The sequence below is a fragment of the Artemia sp. Qi Xiang Cuo genome, chromosome 12 (genome assembly GCF_049724085.1).
Source record: "Artemia sp. Qi Xiang Cuo chromosome 12, ASM4972408v1, whole genome shotgun sequence".
Lineage (NCBI taxonomy): Eukaryota > Metazoa > Arthropoda > Branchiopoda > Anostraca > Artemiidae > Artemia > Artemia sp. Qi Xiang Cuo.
The window spans coordinates 9639523-9660254 of NC_142805.1; the positions used below are offsets into that span (position 1 = coordinate 9639523).

A 20732-nucleotide genomic window follows, 5' to 3' on the forward strand; every position below is an offset into this window, starting at 1 on the left:
AATAAATCCAATTCAGTCCCATTTACCTTTAACAGCAGAGAATCTGTATCACCATAGTAAACTTGAACCTCCCCCTCCCGTGGCCATTGCACCTTGCACACATTGTAAAAGAACGACAGCATGAGCTTTTTTGAAATTTCTAGTACTGAACTGCCGCCTGCAATATTCTTGTTCAGTACCACATTTTACTTTCTCCTGTGTAGAAGAACCGTGCCAGTCTCTATGCTCGTGAACGATGTAAAATTGGGGTCGGCAATAATTCGTGCACACTCTAGAGGGTCAGTCACGACGTCGCAGCGATATCTATTACGAACGCTTTCACACATTTTGCCAAACGCTGAATTTAGGATGAGCTTATACATTTCCTTCTCCACCTTTGAATTTGCCTTAGAGCGTTTATCGACAAAGGTGTCGATAAACGTTTTCAAGTAGGGTCGCTGATTGAAATGCAGGACCCTGTGTATTTTGGTGATATTTAAACCAATGCTCACCATCCAGTGCAAAAGCACATGGTGAACAACGATATTCTCTTTAGGGTCCAAATCAGCAATCAGTTTCTGTTTTGAGGGAGTCCAGTGCATCCCCATATCCTCAACCAATGAACGATTGTAGGGGCTCAGAGAGCCCCTGCTCACCGGCCGATTGATACAGGGAAAGACAAAATCTTTGACTGAGTCGTGAAGCGCCAGCGGAATGTGACCGTCAACTTCAAAGAACCATCCTTGTGGCCCGTTGTCATCGACGGTGGTAATGTTGGGGAACTCACAAGGATTCTCAAGCCATTGATAGTTCCCACACGGCAAAGAGTAGTGGGACATTGCCGAGGGGTACAATGAGTTCATGTCCAAGAACACTGCCTTTGACTTTGCACCGGTGCGTTGTCCGCTCGGATCGGTTGATAAGACGCGGTCCCCATGAAAAACATTCCCTCCCCTCATTAAACACTCTACAAAAAGGTGCTGATCTACGTCGCTGATTCGGCCTATTTCCTCCCTGCTAATTTTTTAAATTAAATCCATTACTACATGGGGTGCGGAAAAATAATAGCCTATATCTAACCCGAACTCTGAATAGATCTGGTCTGTGTTCCTACAGACTATATCCAATAGAGTTAGAACGTCACTGGCCAAGTACAGTCTACAATAATCACACCCATTTTTACAATCCCCCTTGGACCACACCTTCTTGGTAAACTCATACTCCTCGGCTGTGCATTCGCTGTTGGTCAGTGAATTGTAAAAAACTTCAATTGGAGGTAGTTTCTCCTCACTTAAACGTGCGCCAGAACAGTAATAGTCTTATGCGTATATACCTTTGCAGGTCAACAGGTCATACATTTCACTGTCTGGAAAGTGCTGTGTAACCAAGGGAAAGCTATCAAAATTGTCGCTTTTTTGCACTTGAATCAATTTACTCAATTCCTTGGGAAAAAAACTAAAGTAATCTAAATACCTGATTTTATTCCAGCACGTACGTTCATTATCCACTGCCTGCCATTTCAGTTGGAGAAGCAGTAGCTTCTCAGCCAATTTGGGGATAATGTTGTAGTTAAATGAACTATTTACCCATGGACAATCTACTCCCCCTCGCTCCCTCTGCATACGTGCCAGTGCTTGTAAAATAACTTTTAAGTCGTAATTAGAGTTCTGAATAAAAACAGGAATAAAAAACTGCTGACTAACATTTAAATTACCCGATTGATGCGCAACCCCTCGAAAATTGCTACCCCCCGAGGATATTTATTACCACAAGTGATTATGATCTCTGACTTTCCCCCTCCCCCCTCTTTTCCCTTTAGCCCCCTTATCCTCCTCTACAAAATCCCCCTTACATACCCAACATTTTTTTTTATTTTTAATCGCGATTCGATCCTCTGCAGACAGCACCATTAGATAAAGGCTATTTCTCAAACGAGAAATAGCACTATTAGCCGTGCCAATCAGTTTAGTCAGTGCCTTAACCATGCGCTCATTCTCATCCAATGTTTCAACTATTTCTAACAACCGCATGGTGTTAGAACTATCTCTTTGCGCGTGAGCGTGGGACACTGCAATAGCCCGATGTTCTTTGACTCGGTTTGGAAATTGTGGATTGTTCATCTCCACCAACTTAGCTTCACAGTCTAAAGATATTTTGTTGCACTGGAGGAGGGTGTTCTGAAAATTTTTGAATCGCAAAATAGCCCTATCCCCTGAAACCGTTTCCACTGTCTGAAAGCTGTGCCGTCTACAATGCTTCATGTGATTTCGCAGCTTTAATTCAGTCCAAAATCTAGAGAGACATGTTGGGCAGTAGAAACGTGAACTCTGGTTCTTATCCTCCCCCAGAACTCTACTGATGTCTGTGATAGGGTTAAAATGACCGATTGTGTTCCGTTGACTAGTTGGCGTGCATAACAACCAAACCCAGTGTTTAACCAAATCAACTGACAGGCTCCTTACGGGGAAGACCACCCCCTTCTTTTTAGAGCGAGTTCCATCTTCAAATTCAGTTACATATTGTACCACAGTAACAACGCTATTCAAATGAGCATTAGCACTTTCAAACATATTAATGGCTCGTAGAGTCTTTGGATTTTTTTCTTCCACGCCTGAAAAATCTACTACGGGGAAATGGATCCCTCCTTCCCATGCATAGCCCAAACGTCCACATTCTTCTTGGTCGTGCTCCGAGTTAGAGGCTCGTATGGTGATATGAGGAAAGCATATTTGAAACACTTTTGATCTGTTTCAAAACAGATCCATTGGACACCTTTACAACCCTATAGATCTGGATTATAATTTAAAACTATGCCCTCATCCCTATGCCCCCCTCTTAAAATAAAATCTTTCTTAAATTTACAAATATTTACACTATAATTTTTAACAAAAAGAACTACGAGAGCCACTCCCGTTTTCATTAAAGTTTTCAAGATGCGTTATAATTTGATCTACCCAATCGATGAAAGCACCTTCAAAATTTTCCAAATTCTAATTAACCAAACGCATCTCGGAATGTACATAATGATAATAAACTTCACTTTTTCCCTCATTCAAATAAAAAACCTTTAAAAGAATAAAAGCCTTAATTGATTCCCTACCCCACAATTGAATGTGGTTCTCCAGAAGTGCACGAATTTTGTTTACATATGCATGCACAATTTCTATAGGGTCAAAATCAAATTTTCCCCCCATTAGTGCATTAAAAGGATCCCCAAACGTTGCAGTGAAAATAACTATATTATTTAAAATTATATTCGACAATTGAAAATCGGGGAAAGATGTTCCCCCTCCCCCCAGTTTTTCAACAATATCTGGGGTATGGGAAGCCACTTCATTCGATTGAAGTGGACCCGTTATGGTATCGGAGGCTGGAGGAGGAGGGTTCCCTGTAAAATCATCTAAAAGCTGCAAAGTATTCGGGCTCAAGTCTACCAGCTCAACTGCGCTATTATCTACATTAAAAAAATCAGCTAAAAAGTCATCAATATCGAAAGGTACTTCAATAGAGTTAATGATTTCGTTGTCCTGAAACTCCACTGGCGGTGTTAGAATTGGTTCTTCCTCTTCTTCACTCGATGGTGAGTAGGGGACCAATGCTCGTCCGATCTATAAATGAAAAATAGCTTATTTTCAGAGTGTTCAAATCATCCCTACTGTTAAAATTTGGATTATTATTGCTTAATAACATTTTGTTAATTCAACTGAAGATAATCTAAGATATGTAATAGAAGGCAACAATCTGGTTGTTTATTTTCAAAGTGTTCAAATTTTTTTTTTTTCGCGGCGATGTACCGCCGCGCTCCCCCTGGCCCGTCCCTGCCCCACCGGTGCCATCCTGTGGCCCTTCCCAGACCCGTGTTGCATCCCCCGGCGCGTTCCTAACCTTGCCCCCGGGCACTCCTCGGACCCATCGGCGCTTTCCGGGCTCCGTAGCTCCCGGCCGTTTACATAATTTCCGCCAAAAATTGAAATATTAATTTAGACTGCATAAGTCCAAGTTTTTCTCTACTTCAGTTCTATATGTTCAGTAAACTCCTCATTAGCTCACAATTATTGTAAGTCGCCGCGCCAGTTTTCCGATGTTCAAGCCTAAACTTAAGACGGGAAAACGGTACAATTAAATTTTGTAAACCGTTAAATTAGTGTATGGTCAACAATGTTTCCCCATCACTAAAATATTGGCAAGGGTTTGTAAGATTGAAAGCTATTTTAAAAATATCCTTGCGCAAATTACGGGGTCCATATGTGACAGATAAATAAATGGGAATAATCTCTCAGTTCCTTCTCTTAAAACTATGTGATATTCAATTGTGAAAAATAGGAGATTTTGAGTTTCAAATGGTGAGCATTAATTGACTTGAAATTACCCATGAAAAATATTCACTTATGAGATAGCGGCGAAGAGATAGGGGGAATGCATAGAAAATAGCAAAGATTAGAAAAAGAGGAGCGGTTTCTTTTGACTAGCAAGCAAAAAATTTACATTATATTTAGATATCTCCGAGTGAGGGGGGAGAAGAGAAAACAATGGTTGGGGGTGTGGGGTTAATATCCTGCTGCGATAAGTTTATATTGGGAATTGAAAAAGAAAAAAACATTGGAAGAAATAGATTGGTAGGAAAAAATGCTTACATTTGCATAATCCGTCTGGGCTTGGGCACCCGAAGGACCCGGTAACGTGTGTTGGAGGGCGGGCGGGGCGGCAGCGCTATGTTCTTGCGCGGCTGGGCCGGCTATTTCAGGATCTTGCGTAGCTTCGGCATTGCAGTTATCTGCCCACTCTCTCTTTAACTTTCTACCAGGCTACATTGGGGCTGGCACTGATGGGGCTGCCTCACCCTCTCTGGCTTTCTTGGAAGGAGGGGGCACGCATTCTTCATAATTGACCTTAAAAAGAAGAGAAAAAATTAGTATCAAAATAATTTGCCCCTTTTTTACAGAAAGAAAGTTAGTACCCTCATCCATGTAATTTATCTCTTTTCAGTAAAGCAAAAAGTAAAAATTTCGCGAGAAATATATTATGCTTAGAAATCAAACGTTTTTATTAGACAATCAGTAGTCTATATCCATAGGATAGGAATCATTGTTTCTATTTTTCCCATTTAGAAAAATATTAAATTTTCCGGTCTATAGGCTTTTAAATTAGATCGTTAACCCATCGACCTGTAGGCCTATATTTTGCAAACATAGGTTAAAATGCTATTCAATTTACGCATAATATAAGCTTCATGCAACTCCCAAAGACTTTTCTAGTCCTGCACTGTTTGTTTTCATTTTAGACTGATGGCGGTAGAATTGAAGGCATTGCTCTCCCCCTTTACATAATTTACTTACACAGAAGCTGTTAGTAGAACTGTATTTCCCCCGCCTACCTTTCACATAATTTTCTAAATATATTGTTAAAATTAATTTTAAAATAATCTCTTTCACCGGTCCTCTGGCAAATACAAAGTTACGAAACTACAAGCTTAATATACTGCAATCTCTTTTTGCTTAAAACTGTTTTAATTTGAAAGCCAAAACATAACGCTTTGACTAGACCGATAGCATGAACACAGTGGGAAAGGGTGACAGCTAATTATAGGCCTCACATTGGAGTCTTGTGTCAAATCAGAGCGAGCTAATAACAACAGAGCGATGGATGTCACATTTAGAGAAAATATAAAAATTGAGAAAAGACAAACTTTAACGAAAAGAGATTTTTTTCTTTTTGCGAGAATTGGGGACTGTAACACAATGGTGGGGGGGGGGGTTAGGTTTCAAGGGTAAAAGAATATATTTTATGTTTTCCATTGTTTATAATGATGTTTGTATGGTTTGGGGGGGATTTGGGGTAAATGAATATATTTACGTTTTAGCTGAATATACTGGAGGATGTCCAAGGAAAATTCGTTTGAAAATAAAAAATTTAATTACATTGCAAATTGAAGTTGACATGGCTTCTAATTCATCAAATTTATCCATTGTTGTTTCAATTGTGTCACAATACTTTCTGATAATTGAATTACATTGCATGCCCTTTATATACGAAATCTCAAGGGCGAATTGTTATGTAACGGGGAAAACCATATGTAACAAGCCCTCTGATTGGTTGAGAAGGGGGATGTAACCGACTCGCTGATTGGCTGAGAAGGAAACACGTGATCTAACTGTTTCCGGGAAACTCATAGCATTGCCTAGAGCAACAACAACAAATACTATTTCTGGATCATGACATTCACGATCGATTATGCAATCAAGTTCTCGGAAATTCACTTCCCCTCGAGTCCTAGATCAATAACATTGTTTCCCGTTAGAATTCAATGCGCATGTGCAACCTTCGTTCCGGAGTTATTACACATAGAAACATCAAATAAATCGACCTTGGAAAAAGAGGTCATTGACCGATTACGCAATCTTTCTCCCTAGGGACTCTATGCCCATATATGGACTCCCGTCAGTATTCTATGCCCATATAAGGACTCCCGTCACGATCAATAGGGGCCATTCTACTGGTGTCATCGTATAAACTTCGGAGGGGGCTAGTTGGGCTGGTAATCAGAAGTTCTAGTGCCCTTTTTAAAATTCAGAGTGATCGGAGGGTGGTTGCCCCCCCCCCCCACCAAACCACGTATTATCCCCAAATGAAAATGACAGAAATTTTAAGATGGCCATTTGTTGTCGCATAAACTTCGAAAAGGCTCATTTAATTGGAAACTGAAAGGGCTAATGTCCTTTTTATTAGTCAAAGGTGCTTCGAGGGCAACAAGCCCCCCTCACCCCCCCCCCCCCACGCCCATCAATTCCTAAAAAACATTTAATCGAAATTTTTAGATATCCATTTTGTTGAGTGCAGTTGAAAGGTCTGGAAATTATGTCTTTGACAACCCCCATACCTTTTCAATACCAGAACATAATTTGCTCTTTACTAGAAAAATAAAGAAAATGGCTGTGGATTATCAGTTTAGTATACATATACTGATATATATTCCTTAAAGTTTTAATAAATTTTTATTTTTTGAAGTTAAAAAGTTAAAAATTTTAAAAACGTATTTTGTTTATTTAAATCATACAGTAAATAACCGTTTTAAACTCCAAACGTGTAGAAATTAGCATGGGTAGGGCTGACAACCCACACACCTTCTAAAGATCAGAACATAATTTGCACTTTACTGAAGACAAAATACATTTTAAATGTTTTCACTTTGTTTTTACTTGTTTAAAATGTTTTTACTTGAGAGATGAAGGGTGAAGTCCACCCCCTTGCACTCCAATTACAGCGCGACTATCTGGTCCCCTTTTTAAGAGTAACAAAAGATTGGATGGCAAGCAGCCCTTCTCTCAAATCCATTCATTTTCTAAAAAAAATTCAGTCAAAATTTTGAGACAGCCATTTTGTTCAGCATAGCAGAATGGTCCAGCAACTATGTATTTAGGGATATTAGGCATGTAAACCCCCATAATTATATAACTGTCCCATTATGCCTTAAAACGAAATGCTGCTTCAAAATAATTCGAAAGGCATTGTGTTTATTGGTGTAAATAAGACACATCAGCAATATATCGAGAACGACTGGGGGTATTAAGTTGAAAATTTTGGGGATACTGCTATTCTTCTGCTCTTACGGTTTAAACAAATAAAAAAAATGTAAGTATATCCAGGTTGTCAAAGAGCATAGATAGAATCTTGTGGGAATGATATTATATTTTATTTTTCAGGTCAACTTCAGAAGCTATAAAATTATTAATAATTGTTGAATAAGTTTCTCCAAAATGCAAATAGCAACCCATAATATGTATTCTATGAAGAAAACTGAAAAGATATGCAAAATAATTTTTTCCATGAAAAAGACTATGTCAATAAAAAAAACAGAAATTAATTTAAAAAACTTTTTCCACAACAAAAGTTTTTTAAAGAAAAATAAAGAGCTCTATTAAGCCAAGAATGAGCAAAAATAAAGCATAATAATCGTCCAAACATAAAACTGCCACCAATCACTATCAATAAATAAATGAAACTCAAAATGAACAGAAATGAAAATAAACGGCCGAGTCAAACTCAAAACGATCAAAAATTAACATGAGTAGGGCTGATAACCCCTATGCCTTCTCATGATCAGAACATAATTTGTGCTTTACTGAATACAAATAAGTTTGACATGCTGAAGACTTACTTCAAATTTTAAAATGCTTACTTCATCCCCGATGTCACACAATTAGTACTGGCGTTACGTGAAATTAATTAAAAAAAACTTTACGGAAAAGAAGTTTTTCAAAAAAAAGTAAAGGCCATTTGAAGCTTAAGATCAGCAGATATAAATACCTGTTAAAATTAAAACTCAAAACGACCAGAAATTACTATTAAAGAATAAATGAAACCCAAAACGAACAGAAATTAAATAAACAATCATAGCAAAACACATACACAAGCAATAATATAAATGAATAAATAGATCTTAAAGTAAGTAATGCTTAGATTGGATCTGAAAATCAAGCTCAAAACAAACAAAAAAATATTTTCCTTTTGAAGTATAAATGAAACTTAAAACGAACAGAAATTAAATAAACAATAAATGCAAACAAACATAGAATAGATATTAATGTAAATAAATAAATCTTAAAACGAGTGAAACTTAAACTGAATATGCAAATCAAGTTTGAAGCGAACAAAAGTCACTACAAACAAGAGTTTGGATATCGACTCCTCCTCTTACTTTAAAAGTCTGAAACCTACTGCGTCATTTGCGCTTTATGGAAAATTAGATGCGTCATGACCGGTCTAGAAAAGTGAAAATACCATCAAACTGAATATTTGATGTATAATGATATTAATTGTTAAGAGATCATGCCGTTCAAGAATTTATTTCACTGTAATTTTATTTTTATTTTCAATGCTATAAGAACTGGAAAAGAAAATATTTGTAATATAATTTGTTTTCAGTTAAGCGCCAATGACGCAGTAGGCTTTTGGTTTTTGTTTACAGTTAAGGAGGGGGGCAGCATCCACACTTGATTATAGTGGAACATGTACTCGTCTTTACCAACTTTAGAAAGAGCTAATAAATTAACTGAATACTTGATAAATAATTATAGTGATTACTGAAAGCTCATCAGTTCAAAATTTTACTATAATTTAAATGTTTATTTTCAATATTAAGTGCCAAAGAAAATATTTGTCATAAAATTTGTCTTCAGTAAAGCGCCAATGACGCAGTAGGTTTTAGACTTTTATAGTGAGAGAAGGAGGTGATACCTCTTGTTTGTAGTAATTTTTGTTCGTTTCAAGCTGGTTTATCATATTCAATTTAAGTTTCACTCGTTTTAAGATTTATTAATTTACATTAATATCTATTGTATGTTTGTTTGCATTAATTTTTTATTTAATTTCTGTTCGTTTAAGTTTCATTTATACTTCAATAAGAAAATATTTTTTTCTTTTTAAGCTTGATTTTCATATTCAATCTAAGCATTATTCGCTTTAAGATGTATTTATTCATTTATATTATTACTTTTTGTATGTTTTTTGCTATGATAGTCTATTTATTTTCTGTTCGTTTTGGGTTTCATTTATTTTTTGATAGTAATTTCTGGTCGTATTGAGTTTAAATTTTAACAGGTATTTGTATCTGCTGAGCTTAAGTTTAAAATGGCCTTTACCTTTATTTGCAAAACTTATTTTTCGGAAAGTTTTTTTTTTTTAAATCAATTTCACGTAACGCCAGTACTACTTGTGTGACATCAGGGATGAAGTAAGCATTTTAAAATTTGAAGTAAGTCTTCAGCATTTCAAACTTATTTTGTTTTCAGTAAAGCGCAAATTATATTCTGGTCTTGAGATGGAATAGGGGTTATCAGCCCTAGATCTTTAAGATCTATTTATTCATTTATATTATTTCTTGTGTATGTGTTTTGCTATGATTGTTTATTTAATTTCTGTTCGTTTTGGGTTTCATTTTTTCTTTAATAGTAACTTCTGGTCGTTTTTAGTTTTAATTTTAAAAAATATTTTTATCTGCTGAGCTTAAGATTAATATGGCCTTTACTTTTCTTTGAAAAATTTATTTTTCGGAAAGTTTTTTTTTAATTAATTTCACGTAACGCCAGTACTACTTGTGTGACATCGGGGATGAAGTAAGCATTTTAAAATTTGAAGTAAGTCTTCAGCATGTCAAACTTATTTGTATTCAGTAAAGCACAAATTATGTTCTGGTCTTGAGATGGCATAGGGGTTATCAGCCCTACTCATGTTAATTTTGGATTGTTTTGATTTTGAATCGGCTATTTATTGTAATTTCTGTTCGTTTTGAGTTTTATTTATTTATTGACAGTGATTTGTGGTAGTTTTACGCTTGGACGATTATTTTACTTTATTTCTGCTCATTCTTGACTTAATGGAGCTCTTTACTTTTCTTTGAGAAAGTTGTCTTGTGGAAAAGATTTTTTAAATTAATTTCTGTTCGTTTTTTATTGACATAGTCCTTTTCATGGAAAAAATAATATTGTATATCTTTTCAGTTTTCTTCATAGAATACATATTATGGGTTGCTATTTGCATTTTGGAGAAACTTATTCAACAATTATTAATAATTTTATAGCTTCTGAAGTTGACCTGAAAAATAAAAATAAAGTCATTCCCAAAAAATTCTTTCTATATTGTTTGACAACCTGGATACACTTACAGTTTTTTTTTATTTATTTAAACTGTAAGAGCAGAAGTAGTAATAGCAGTATCCCCAAAAGTTTCAACTTAATACCCCCAGTCGTTCTCGATATATTGCTGATATGTTTTATTGGCAACCAAAAACACAATGCCTTTTGATTTATTTTAAAGCATTATTTAGTTTTAAATCAAAATTGGCCAATTGCATAATTATGGGGGTCGAAACGCCTAATATCCCTAAAAATGGATATTAGGGATATATTACCTGTTGAATTTTAACAGGTATTTGTATCTGCTGAGCTTAAGTTTAAAATGGCCTTTAATTTTCTTTGAAAAACTTATTTTTCGGAAAGTTTTTTTTAAATTAATTTTTGTACGTTTTTGATTGCAAAAAGTTTCAAGTTTTTTAAAATTCCCTATTTCAAAATCAAACTTTAAAAAAAATCGAATGTTCATCAAAGTATCAAAACTGGTATCAAACTAACAATATCAAAGTGAAAAAATGGGTTTGTGTCAACCTCGGAGTTTTTATTATCTGATGTTTGAACTATTTTTAACAAAATGGCTATATCAAAATTTTTATCGGATGGGTTTGGGGAAAAAGGCCGTGGGGGGGCTAATTAACCTTCAGTCTCTTTTGACTCTTTAATCCCTTCTATAAGAACCATATATATCCCCAGAGTATAACTTACAACGCCTGTCCCTGGGCCCTGGGGGGCTGTGTCGACCCTGGAGTTTTAATATCTGATGGTGGAACTATTTTTAACAGGATCGTCACCTCAAAATTTTATCGAATGGGTTAATCCATCCAATAAACCCAAAGGCGTGGAGGGCGGGAGGGGCTAGTTGCCCTCCAATATTTTTTCACTCTGAGAAAATGAACTACAACTTTTAATTTCCATCCAAATGAACCCTCTCTGACAGTTTATACGAGTATCCCTTTCATAAGAACCACATACGGCCCCAGGACAAAGCTTAAAATGCCTGCCCCCTGGGCCCTGGGGGGCTGTTTCGAAACCGGAGTTTTGTTATCTGGCCTTTCAACTATTTTGAAAAAATGGCTCTCTCAAAGTTCATATTGGATGGGTTTGAGGAAAATAGGGCGTGGAGAGGGGGGCCAGTTGCCCTCCGATGTCTTTTGACTCGTATAAAGTGAACGAGAATATCAATAAGAAACGAACGGAAATTAGACCAAAAATAGAAAAGTAAAGAGCTACATTAGACCAAAAATGAGCAGAAATAAAGTTCAATAATATTCCAAACATAAAACTACCAGGAATCACCGCAAATAAATAAGTGAAACCCAAAACGAATAAAATTACAATAAATAATCGAGTCAAACTCAAAACGAGCAAATAGTAAGAGGAGTGGGGCTGCCACCTCCCATGCCTTTTGAAGACCAGATCCTAATTAGCACTATACTGACAACAAATTAGATTTTAAATGTTTTCACTTTTTAACTTAACTAAATCCAAAATAATGAAGATTTTTAAGGAATAACTATCAGTATATGTATATTAAATTGTCAATTCGCATCCGTTTGGTGCTGTTTTTTTCAGAAATCTTGATTTTGACGGTGTTTTTTTTTTATTTTTTTTTCGATATTATGGGAAATTGAAACATTCAGTTTGAAATAAGTATGGTTTTCAGGAAAATACAAATTTATTGATGGTGATTTCTGGTAGTTTTACGCTTGAAATATTATTTGACTTTATTTCGGCTTATTTTTGGTTTAATATAGCTCTACTTTTTTCAGAGAAACTTATTTTGTGAAAAGTTTTTTTTCTGGTAGGCATGTGGGCCCACTATCTATAAATTAGCACTTTACTGAAAACCATCCGTATTTCAAGCTGACTGTTTTTATTTCGAATAATGCAGATTTTTTTAAACACCGTTTCTGAAAAAAAACATCCTTATTTCAAGCTGACTGTTTCTATTTCTCATAATACCGATTTCTTCTTTTTTTTTAATAACACCGTTTCTGAAAAAAAATCCTTATTTCAAGCTAACTTTTTCTATTTCTCATAATAACGAAAAAAATAACAAAAAAAACATACCGTTTCTAAATTTCTGAATCATGATTTTTGAAAGACTAACATTACTTACAGATTACTAAATCTGTGAGTAAGTTCTTTGTGTATATTTTCTCTTGTTTGTCACTGTAGTCATCCACTTTTTGGTTTTAAAATTAATGCTGTCTGTTTTCTTGACAAACAATAGTGTTAGTAGTAATTCCAATAGAAGCAGAAATGGTAGTGTGAATATATTCCCTTGGGGTTAATTTATCCACCCTTGAAGAATTCCCTGAAAGTCCCCTTAATCCATTCCTGAGATACTGTCTTTTGACAATTTGAATACACATAGCATGTTTTGATTTAGATCAACTTTCTCCCAAACATTTCCTCAAATTTCCTCTTTCATATCCTCGTAGTATTCGCCTTGTTAGCCTTTGTAGTACTCGCTGCAGAAGTACTAGGTGTAGTAGTGGTAGTAGTAATTGCAGTAGCCGTACAGTAGTAATAGTAGCGTACAAATATTAAATTATTGATCAATTAATCACCCCCCTCTCATTTCCTGAAAGTTCCAAATTAATACACTCGGTCATTCCTGAGTTACGCTGTTTTGACAACCCATATGCACATAACGTGTTTTGATTTAGTTCAACACTCCCCTCAACACTCTCGGAAAGGATCACCTGATTACCTTTCGTATTTTCAGACACCAAATGCCCACCTTTCTCAACAACAAACACTATATATAAACAGTGGTCGAATCGCATAACATAGAGCTCCGTGAAATGTGGGGGGGGGGGGGGGTTGGACAACCCCTGGGACATAGTTACTGGACCTTTCAACTATGTTGAACAAAATGGCTATCTCAAAATTTTAATTGGATGTTTTTTTGGTAATTGGTGGGCGTGGAAGGGAGGCTAGTTACCCTCCAATCACTTTTGACTCTTTAAAAGAGCATTAGAACATTCAATTTCCAATCGAATGAGCTCTTTCCGAAGTTTCCACGACAAGTTCGTCCATACGAAGTGCCTTGGTGAAAAGACAGATAGAAAATAAATGAACAAAACATTAAGCCCGCATCGCTCTTTACTTAGGTAGCACTATCGTGCTGCCTCTGAAAGAACCTAGGAAAGAACAAACCTCACTGTCAGTAATGGCTTTGTCACCAAAAATCACACTCTTTGTCAAATATTGTACCTTCTCTTTTAGTGCTTTTGCTTTTACTAACGCGGCTTTTTAAGGTAATTTGAGAATCTTGTAAGTTTTGCTTTCCAAAAATGTGTATGTTTTGCGTCTAAATTCTAAGGTAATTATGATCAGTTAGCTCTTAAATGAAAAAATAAATGAATTATATTTTATAAGTTGTTCATCAAAATGGTCATATGTTTTCTTATTTATGCAGCATTTATTTTCATTTGTGTTGACGTCCTTATTCTGTATGTAGCGTTGTGTAGATTTTTCGTACACAGAGAAGAATGAAGAGATCACCCATACTATAGAAACGTTGTATAGAGAACTAAGAATTTATATTCTTAAAGTATTTATATATTTCACTGCGGGACATTAGAAAATCATAGAGAGCTGTTTAAGGGCTCGTTTTAAAGAAAATTGCTTTTTTTACTCACTTTTGTAAAATAATAAAGAGTAAATCCAAGGAATGAGGCAGCAGAGTCACTAATATGACATCATGCCCATCATAACATCATTTTGTATGCGAAGATCATTTTTTTGTCAAAAATAGATTTAATTTTCAACATTATTTGTATTTAATCGTAAAAACATGCAGATATAGCAATTTCCTTTCAAATAAGCCCTTAAGTAGCTCATCATTGAGCCCTTAACAGTTCTTAAACAGCTATCTATAATTATTTCAAATTTTCACAAACAACTTTTTATTATTAAGATTAATCATGATTGTTACCCGCCACTCTTGAATCTACCACAAATACTTATTTATTTTCTCTAGCCAGTTTTAATTAAAACGCTTTTTGTGATATTTGGTTGCTAGGGGCTTTTTTTCTATTATTGCCTTCATTGACTATTTGAAAGCGTGTGATTCAGTCAATAAAGACTAAATATGGAGAATTTTGCGGTATTTATGGATTCCCCGATAAGATTTTCCGTCTATTTTTCGCATTATACGAGGACCAGGTAAGTGATCGGCGGACTAATGATGGGGACATTACCCAAATGGTCTAATGTGAAGTCTGGTGTCCACCAAGGATGTATTCTATCCCCAATAGCTGTTTGATATATATATATATATATATATATATATATATATATATATATATATATATATATATATATATATATATATATATATATATATATATATATATATATATATATATATATATATATATATATATATATATATATATATGGAATACATCTGTTGAATATGCTTGTTCAGGGAAGGACTCGAGCCAAACCCAAACTTCAAACATTGTAACGGCAATTCCGCTGGCGATATAGTCCACCTATCTCAATTAAGAGTAGAATTGCAGATAAATACCACTGTGCTCTCCAACACAGCCGAACGAGCTGGTCTATCAATCAATTCACTGAAAACCCAAGTCATGCACAACAACGCCAATACCTTACCGACCCTACCACTCGAAGTTGGATCTGATCTTACTAGAAGAGGTGGAGGACTTTAAGTGCCGTGGCAGTCTCACTAAATATGATGGGAGCCATGAGTGGGAAATTGCCACGCGCATTGTATGCGCAGGTAGCGCCTTCAATAAACTTAAGAATGTGTGTTGGAAGGCAGCATTCTCCCTGAGGCTCAAGCTCCAACTCTTCATTAGCTACGCCCTCTTTGTACTAATGTAAGAATGCGAATTATAGGCGTTGATCAGGCAGCTGGAAAAGGTAATCCAAAAGATTTGGTATTATCTCTCTTAGACGCATTCTTGGTATCGACGTGACCGACAAGATCACTAATGTCCATTATTATTAGTAAAAAGACAAAGCAGCCCCCCGTAACAGATACAAGACAAGTAACCAATAGCGTTATTGGGATCGAATGGTGCGGATGGGCGAGGATCACCACCATCATGACGTATGGTTCTCGAACTCTCCCGACACCATAAAATGCGAACAACAAATGGCATTTCCAGGCCAATGTGTAGAGAAAAATGCTGTGCCGTTCAGATCGTCACTTGAAGATCTTTGGTTAATCTAAGTCAACGTAAGCAAGCTTAGGCTGTTGTTTGTCCTATGCTAGGTTGTGGATACCGCTGCGACCATGATTAAAATGGAAATATGTCTTCATTATTTTCTTTTTTATATACACCTAGGAGATAGCAAGCCACCGCCCATAGTAACCAAAAATTAAAAAGCGAATTGTAATTAAAACAGGCTACAAGGAAATTCAACAAGAAAAATAAAATTTTTCCATAGATAGCACTGATGTGTCCTCGTTTTTTCCTTTTTTTTCTGTACTGCAAGCGGGGCACTGAAGTAACATTGAAAGCTGTTTAAGGGTTTATTTGAAGGAGTATTTTCATATCTACGGCTTTTCGTAGTTAGCTAAACGTAATATTTAAATAAAACACAATTCTTTACAAAAACTGAATCTTTGTCTACAAGATGATATTATATTGTGTATGATGTCATATTTGAATGAATTTACTGCCTGGTATTAACCTTAAAGAGCTTTTAGTAAAAGCGAAAGAACTAAAAAAAAGGTACAATGTTTGACAAAGAGTGTATTTTTTGGTGACAAAGCCATTTCTTACTTTGAGGCTCCTTATTTACTAGGTTCTTTTATAGGCAGCACGATAGCGCTACCTAAGTAAAGAGCGATGCGGGCGTAATGTATTATTTATTCATTTTTTTTTAATGAAGAGAACTGAGCTAGTGAATTCCTTGAACAAAAGAGATCTCGCTAAGAAGACCAAAGAAATCGACAAAACTTGTTCTAGCAAATTAAGATCAACACGTACAAAAATGTTCAAGTTTTAGTGAGCCCTTTTGTCAATTCTTCTCAAACTTAATATCTTCAATATGAGCCAAGAATTAATAGTTATACTATCCAGCTAATGTCAGACGAGCGCAAATGTATAATGAGTGCTCACAAATATTATGAGCACTGTTTGCTCACATCAAAGGATGAGTGCACAAAGCACCGAGTGCTTACATAGATTTCGAAAAGGTTGGATGTCCTCTCTTAGAACCAGTTGGTGTTGTGGTGGAGCAATGGGTTTGTCTTTACTTTAGTAACACGGGACACAGAGGTCAAATTCTTTTGTCAATGCTTCTCAAACGTAATATCTTCAATATGAGCCAAGAATTACTAGTTATACTATCCAGCTAATTTCAGACGAGCGCAAATGTATAATGAGTGCTCACATAGATTATGAGCACTGTGTGCTCACATCAAAGGATGAGTGCACAATGCCCCGAGTGCTTACATAGTTTTCGAAAAGGATGGATGTCCTCTCATAGAACCAGTTGGTGTTGTGGTGGAGCATTGGGTTTGTCTTTACTTTAGTAACACTGGACACAGAGGTCAAATTCTGCTGAAGAAAGGGCCTACCCAGGGACCTTAGTAGTCAAGAAGCGTTGTTAATCCGATTGCTTACTACTTACTTAGAACCAATTAGGACCTTTTTTCTGTGAGGGAGAAACCATTCTATGACAGCAAAAGTAACTTCATATTATTTCTGAACAACGGATCTAATAGAACTGGAATCTGTTCATGTAAAAAGAAAGTGTAGAATTGTTGAGAGAATACAACTTTCACTAATTCTCTACTTTGAATTTTCAGTGCAAAACACACGAAGATGTTCGATTGATCAAACAGAAATCTAGTGAAGAACAAAACAAACTGAATCACCCGGTGGAATCACTCAAATGTAAAATTATGCCCAAGAAAAGCATTTTTAAAAGACGTGTATGCTATATAATCTCTTGTACCAAGACATATCCTCTTGCATATGAAGATTCCATTTTTTGTAAAAAAAAATTTTATTGTATTTCAATATCATGTTTTGTTAATTACAAAAGGCAATAGATTTTCCTTTCGAAAGGATTCTTAAGAAGCTATTTTATGATATTGCAGAGGTCTGCACGCAGTAAAGACGAAGAAAAAAAGAGGACACTCAGTGCTGCCAATACAAAAAAGTTATTTTTCTCGTTAGTCAAGTCAAGGGGCTATAAGTTTTTTTTAGGGTTTTCGACAATGTCAATTCTAATGTTGCACCTTTTGTTTCGCTCCAGTGCTATTTTTGAGGGGCTTTAGGCTATTTTCTGAAATCGTCGTAAATTTGTCTTCACAAAATACTTCTACTTTTACAACTAATCAAGATAACAGTTACTATTTGAATTAGATACAAATGGAATATTTTTTCCGACCTCACGGCTCTTTTTCACATATTTGTAAGTCTTTGCTTGCTACGGCCATATTTTGTTCTTTATTAGGCTCTATATACCACTGCAACTATTGTATTTAACTGCTATTACAGCAACCGTTTACAAGGACAGTTTTGTCACTGCTTTTTTTTCTTTTTTTTTATAATGGAGCAGCAACTTCTGAATTCTAATAATGGCATAAAAATTACACTAGATGAAACTAAATATGCTAATGATAACCAATGCAAATATATTTATTTTCTCTGAAATACAATTATTTCAACAAAACCTAAGCCAAATAGTTATGCTCATTAATATCATATTTACATATTATCATATTAATATTTGAAGATGAAACATAAGCTGTTATTAATTTTTTTTGCTTTAGTATCTGTTCTGTCAATAGTCACTTGTGATATTCCAAAATTAACATTTAAAAATATTGATGAGGTTTTTCGTTCTCATGAGTTAGTTGTGTTGAATTTCCATGCTAACTGGTGTCCTTACAGTAGAGACTTTGTGCCAATATTTGACAACGCTGCTAGCAAGATAAATGATCAATTCCCAGAACGTGTTGCCTTTATTAAAGTTGATGGGGATCAGGAGCCGAAACTTTTAGATAGATTCAAAGTTAGCAAGTACCCTACAATAAAGGTCATAAGACACGGCCAAGTTGGCAAGGAGTATCGAGGCCAACGATCCGTTGAGGGAATATTAAAATTTGTTACTGACGAATTGGTGGATTCAGTGAAAGTTGTTGAAGATTCCAAGGAACTCATGAATCTTGATATGACAAAAACTCACATTATTGGATTCTTTGAGGAGAATGATGTGGTGCATTTTGAAAATTTGAAAAAAGTTGCTGATACTCAGAAGGGAAACTGTAATTTCATGGCTGGATTTGGAAAAACAGTTCAAGGGCTAAATATTCGTGGTCCAAACAGCATTAATTTCATTCCTGGCAAAGCTATCTCCTCTCAAAGTGAGGCAACTTTTACAGGAAATCCTAAAGATTTTGATGAACTGAACAAATGGGTGAAAGAAAAATGTGAGCCTCTCCTTTTGGAAGTGACATTTGGGAACGCTGAAGAAATTGCGGAAAGGCAAATTCCGCTGTTAATCCTTTTTCACGAACGAGAGGATTTTGAAAGCATAAAAAGATTTTACGAAATTACCCAAAATGAACTACTTGAAAATAAGGGAAAAATACTTTTTGTTACGGTCAATTTTGATCTCTTCGCTCATGGTCTACGTCACACCGGTAAAGACACAAGAGATCTCCCTCTATTTGCTATTGACAGTATGAGACATCTATACTTTTTTCCTGGCGATGAAGATCCATTTGAAGAAGGGATGTTAAAAGGATTCTTAGAAAAGTTTTATTCTGGAAAGCTACACTTTGAGTTCCATGGTGGGCCCGTAAGCAAAATCCAAAAGAGGCTTAAGGTAATTAAAACAGATGAAACAAAGAAAAGACGTAAAAATGAGATTAATCAAAGTCAAGAAGAAACACAATCAGCACCCTTAGAAAGTGCATTTCAGAAATTAGCGCCATCCAAGATGCGTTATAATTTTTTACGCAAAGATGAGCTGTGAAGAACAAAGACTAAAATAAATTAGATGGATAATAAATAAATTATAAATAAATAAATTAAATACTCATCGGTTATTTGTAGCGCAGACAGACTATGTGTAGACATTACCTGAAGATTTATTTAAGCAGCAGGTGATCATCCATGTTGAACGTGCGGCACCTGAATTGCATGTAGGGCCCGAACTTGCAAAGAAAAGATCAATTCAGTAAGTTAGAACGGGTAGGTAGATAGGTTAAAGTGACTTAAAGCTTTAAGACATATTCCTTCCAGTGACGAATCCAGGGGGAGAGGGGGGCACGTCCCCCAAACGTAGTCTAAAATAGTGCAATTTAATTAATTAACGCAAGTTTACGTTAATTTAACTAGCTATATGCAATTTTATCGGATCAACCTATATTGCAACCCCCCTCCCTCCTAAAAAGGTCCTGGATCCACCCATGATTCCTTCGGTATAATTTGGACTTAGATTCCCTCCAGAAAGCTTACTCAATGTAACCAGTTCTTGAGGTATTTCTTTATACTCATAGTTTATTTTGATTTAGTTCAACATCCGCCTAAATATTCTTTCAAAGCCTCACCTTAATATCCTTAGCTTGCGTAATAGCAACAAAATATTGTAGTAGCAGTAGTAGCATTAGTAGCAATATGCAGATGGCGCCTTCGGTTTCTTTAACACACGAAAGTTTCAATTTAACACCATCAACCGTTTCTGAAGCATTGCTGATACGCCCTCTTGACAACTTTTGTAGGCATAGTGTGTTCTGATTTGGTTCAATACAGTTTCAATGTTCTCTAAATTTTTCATCTTAATACCCTTAATTTTTATAGCAGTAGTAGCAGTACCAGCAGTAATAGTAGTTGCAGCAAAAGTAATAGTAGAAATTAACTTTAGTGACAGCAGTAGTAGCAGCAGTAGTAATAATATTAGCAGCAGTAGTACTAGTATGAATAGAAGCAGTTGCAATAGGATGAAAATATTATCTTTTGGTAAGTTCAACATTCTCCTGTAAGTTTCACAACAAATTCTGTAAGTTTCAACTTTACACATCAAACTGTTCTCAAGATATTGGTGATTCGACATTTTGACAACCTGCATACAGGCGGCGTGTTGTGATTCTTTTTACCCCTCCCCCCCTATAAGATT

The 20732-nt window shown here is 35.6% G+C and overlaps 1 pseudogene; it reads left to right on the plus strand.

The window, feature by feature from the left end:
* LOC148945750 (endoplasmic reticulum resident protein 44 pseudogene) overlaps nucleotides 1–19589 on the plus strand; it is a 28346-nt pseudogene extending 8757 nt beyond the window's left edge.
* The last annotated feature ends 1143 nt before the right edge of the window (nucleotides 19590–20732 follow it).